This window comes from Pelophylax lessonae (genome assembly GCF_965119305.1).
Source record: "Pelophylax lessonae genome assembly, chromosome: 2".
NCBI lineage: Eukaryota > Metazoa > Chordata > Amphibia > Anura > Ranidae > Pelophylax > Pelophylax lessonae.
The window spans coordinates 240985495-240990525 of record NC_138769.1 but is presented as its reverse complement, the minus strand read 5'-3'; positions in this window follow the sequence as shown (position 1 = coordinate 240990525).

The following is a 5031-nucleotide window of genomic DNA, read 5'->3' as shown; positions in this document are numbered from 1 at the left end:
CATCTCCTGTACCATGTCTGCAGCCTTTGACCATCTCCTTTACCATGTCTGCAGCCTTTGACCATCTCCTTTACCATGTCTGCAGCCTTTGACCATCTCCTTTACCATGTCTGCAGCCTTTGAAAATCTCCTGTACCATGTCCACAGCCTTTGACCACCTCCTGTATCATGTCCACAGCCTTTGACCACCTCCTGTATCATGTCCACAGCCTTTGACCACCTCCTGTATCATGTCCGCAGCCTTTGACCACCTCCTGTATCATGTCCGCAGCCTTTGACCACCTCCTGTATCATGTCCGCAGCCTTTGACCACCTCCTGTATCATGTCCGCAGCCTCTGACCACCTCCTGTATCATGTCCGCAGCCTCTGACCACCTCCTGTATCATGTCCGCAGCCTCTGACCACCTCCTGTACCATGTCCCCTTGCACAGCCTTTGAAATCTCGGTACCATGTCTGCATCCTCTGACCACCTCCTGTATCATGTCCACAGCCTCTAACCACCTCCTGTAACATGTCCACAGCCTTTGAAAATCTCCTGTACCATGTCCACAGCCTTTGACCACCTCCTGTACCATGTCCACAGCCTCTAACCATCTCTTCTATCATGTCCGTAATCTCTGACCATCTCTTGTCTTTTATCATGTCTGGAGAGGAGTCAAAGTGGGAGTGCTGTCGGGATGGGGACCACAGGAGAAGTCAGACATGTGTGGACTGGGGGAGAGGAAACTACAGGATAAAACCAGAGCATGGTGCACCTAAGAGGAGGTCAGTGACAGTGCTGCCCGGCCAGTCTGAGGGGGGGGTCACTGATGTAAGGAGGCACTGTTATAAAGGTTCCTCCTTATATCAGGACCCCCCCCCTCCTTCCCTTAGTGCATTCTCTCTGTGGAAAGTGGTCTCTGGTCACCAGAGTCCCCCTACATCAGAGTTCTCAGCTTTTTCACCCGTGCGCCTGAAGTGACACCTGCTCCCAGCTGTGGCAGTGGTGCTTCCATCTCATCCACTGTAAAACAAGGGACCATTTTGAGTCATGCTGTATCCAGAAACGAAACCCCTAACTGCAGAGGTACTGTACACTACAAAGATTGTCATTTATTTTAGTGAAAATATGCTGGGTGTGACATGGATTTTCTTCTTATTTAACATGTATACATAGACATTTCATGAAACTTTAGGTCATGAATATTTACGTGAAGTCATGGAACAGTCATGGAATTTTCTTGGTAAAAATGTGTATGAACCCTGTACTGTACACTTATACTGTGTAATTCTACTAATCTACGCTTATATAATTCTACTGCTACTAATATTAATCATCATCAGCAATAAAATCATAATAATCAACAACATCATCTATACATATAAAGTACAAGTGTTTCTGCGTCCAGTCCCTGTGTCCGTGGATTGCGATACTGCGCATGTGGCCCACGGACAGCTGTTGGGACTTGGAGCGCAGCGACTTCGGGTGGCGCGGGCAAAACTGATGAAGCGGCGGTGTGCGCGGGTACGCGCTCGTGTGGACTTACTGCCAAGCGACAGCGGCCGTTACAAGTGGCGGCGGGGCGAGCGATGCCTCGCGAGAGCCGCTCGGTCAGCTCTGCGCGTGTCCCTGATGTTGCTAGGGCAACAGGGACGCTATGCGCAGAGCTGGCTACGTCATGCGGCTCTCGCGTTGTTAGAAAAAAAGAACGAGATAAGCGAGAGCCGCTCAGTCAGCTCTGCGCATGTCCCCAACTGCATGGTTGTCCACTTTTTTTTGTACTGAAACAAGTCTGTTTTTACAAATGTTTGACCACATATGTTCTAGCGCCCGTTAATTTACGAGCTTAATGTCTAGTTTATTCATAAAAGACCCACAGGATGGGATAAACAGCTCAATCTCTGTATTTGTGGACGATACTAAATCAAGCAGGGCATTCACTTCTAAGCAGTATGTGGAAACCTTAAAAGAAGACCTGAACAAAATAATGGGGTGGGCATCTACATGGCAAATGAGGATTAATGTTGAAAAATGTAAGGTAATGCATTGGGGTGCCAGAAATGCGAATGCAAGTTACTCAGCCTTTGGGGGAATCTAAGATGGAAAAGGACATGGGGGTCCTAGTAGGCGACAAGCTCAGCAATGGCATGCAATGTCCAGCTGATGCAAGGAAAGCCAACAGAATACTGGCATGTATTAAAAAGGAGATTCACTCCAGAGATCAAACTAAAATTCTCCCACTCTACAAAAATCTGGCCTGGCCGCATCTCGAGTATGCCGTCCAGTTCTAGGCACCGGTTCTCAGGAAGGATGTGCTGGAACTGGATAGAGTCCAGAGAAGGGCAACAAAGCTAATAAAAGGACTGGAGGATCTCAGCTATGAGGAAAGACTACAAGCATTGAACTTATTCTCTCTGGAGAAGAGACGCTGGAGAGAGGGGATATGATGTCAATCTTCAAATACTGTATTGGCGACCCTAGCATAGGGAACAAACTATTCAGCGAGAGGGAATATAAAAGAACTCGTGCCTATTCGCTAAAATTAGAAGAAAAGTGATTTAACCTTAAATTGCGTAAAGGGTTCTATACCGTCAGGAACGGGAAGGATGTGGAATTCTCTTCCACAAGTAGTGGTGATAGCAGGGAGTATTGATAGTTTCAAAAAACTATTAGATGGGCAACTTAACAACCACAACCTACAGAAGTATACAATGTACCATTGACATAAACACTTATACACACACTCATCATAGGTTGAACTGGATAGACTGGTGTCTTTTGTTCAACCTCACTAACTATATAACTTTTCACGGTTTTAAAAAGCCATTTAGATTATGATTTCTGGACTACAAATATGACAGTGGGGATGGGGTAGATTTACAGCACATAGTGCCAGCAGTGGAAATTAAGACAGCCTGTGCTGAAAGACATATGTAGGCTGCTGACCTCTGTTTCTGAAAATGCTAGCTGCTTGGCAGCTATGCTAATCTAAGCCATTGCCTTTTCACTCTCTATGGTTTGCCAGGTCAGTGAATGCTGAAGCTGGATGCAGCCAGTAAACTAGCATTTCCAAAAGGAAGTCCGCCACTTATACTATATATAATAGTTGGGTGGTATATACCAAGTTAAAAATCTTGCTTACCTCTAGATCCAGCAAACTATAAAACACCATGAAGGGGCTCCAGTAGATTAATTGGCAGAGTGAAGTGCAGTTTATTGGCCCATATCTATATACACTGCTAGGGCAGTATACTTAAGAGTATGCCAATAAACTGTAATTCTGAATGAAGATTTCTGTGCAATTTACTTCCCAAGATTAGTCCCAAAAATACTCATCCAACCGCCCTGCAATTTGGGACTGCAAAGTCGCATGACAAGTCATACTCCATGATTTCCAATGAATACCGTTCATATCTGTGCGACTTCAAGTTACAACAACTTCAAAGTAGTCCCTGCACTACTTTGGTCCAACTTTGATGTTTTGAGGTCCATAGGCATTGCTTCAAGTCCAGACAAAATCTCCACAAAAAACCACGGCAAAATCGCTTGACTTTTAGGTCGCACAAGTGTGAAAGGGGCCTTAAGCATTTTAATGTTTTATGATATTAAAATAAATATAATCTGACCCAAATTAATATAATTAAAATAGATTTTACATTGTATTATAATTGAACAACAGTAGCCAAGTTTCATTTCTCCTGATGAGAGTAAAGTGATATTGCATGACTTATCTTTCCTTTGGTTTACTTTGTGTGTAGGGTGAGGAATTTATTACCACTCATTACATTTGTCAATAGCAGTAAGATAGAAGAAGTTATCCTTTAACCACTTCTCCACCAGAAGGATTTACCTCCTCTTCACCAGAAGGATTTACCTCCATAATGACCAGTCCATTTTCTCCTTCGTTCATTGACTGACACAGCTCTTCATCTTCATGACTGTAGGGTTATGCTGCCCCCTACAGCAGTAGGAGACTAGGCAGAGAAAAGCTTAAGCACACCTATGGGGTAGTCCCTGGGGGTATACTCCCTCTCTCTGCTATAGGTATTCAGCTTTTTTTTTTTTTTTTTTTCTGCCAGTCAGGATCTCTGGTCCTAGCTATTTTTTCTTTTTAAGTGGAATTTTTTCCTTCTTTTATTATTTTGTTCCTGTGGGAATCTACTATCAATTGCCGGACTGGAAGACGAACTGGATAATCTAGATCCTTGGGGTCCAGCCAGCGAGCGCATGCAGACCGCAGCTCCACGCTAGGTCGGCCGTGACATAGCCCCACTGGATGGGGGCTGGCCTACAAGTTAAACGTCTTGCGAGAGTGCATACGATCTGGCTTCGGCCTGAGTCGCAGCATTTCCTCCTGCCTGACAGCACCGATATTTTGATGGAGCGGTGGTCTGTCCGGTGCAGTGCCCACCCTGTTCCTGGTATGGTAAGTAGCTGTCCTCCCTCTACTCTTGGTGGGTATTGGGGTGGATGTGGGACCGCCCCTGGGATGGTCGGACCGACGGGTTCCCCTCCTTCCCAATCGCATCTCCCCTCCCCCCAGCTCGGTGGTCACTGTAGCTCCCATCTGCTCATTCACCCCTCCCCCCCAGGGGTGGACATACCTTTTTGAGGTGCATTGGGGTGCAGCACTGGCGATGGGGGTGGCTCCAGCGCCCAAAACGATTGCTCCTTATGGGGGATGGGCCTGTTGGGGGGAACCTCTCTGGACCACCCTGTTGGGACCTGTTTTACAGCCTTGGGACCCCGGGAGCTGTGTGGCGCCGCCATTTTCTTGTAGCCTGTTTAGCTTCTGATCGGCGGCACATTTGTGTAACCTTAGTGGCCATTTCACTATAGTTTCCCATTAAAATAAGCCGCTGCCATATTTTTGGAGCTCAGATGGGCGCTGATTCAGGGGCGAGTCCTTGGCCTCTAGTGAGAGGCCCTCCAGGGCCCCACAACTGGCTGCACTGACGGCGGTCCTGGAGTCCTTGGTGTCCAAAGTGGATTTGGTCCTGGGCAAAAGTGTCCCCCGCCTTCACCTGCTTCCTCTGTCTCTTCAGATCC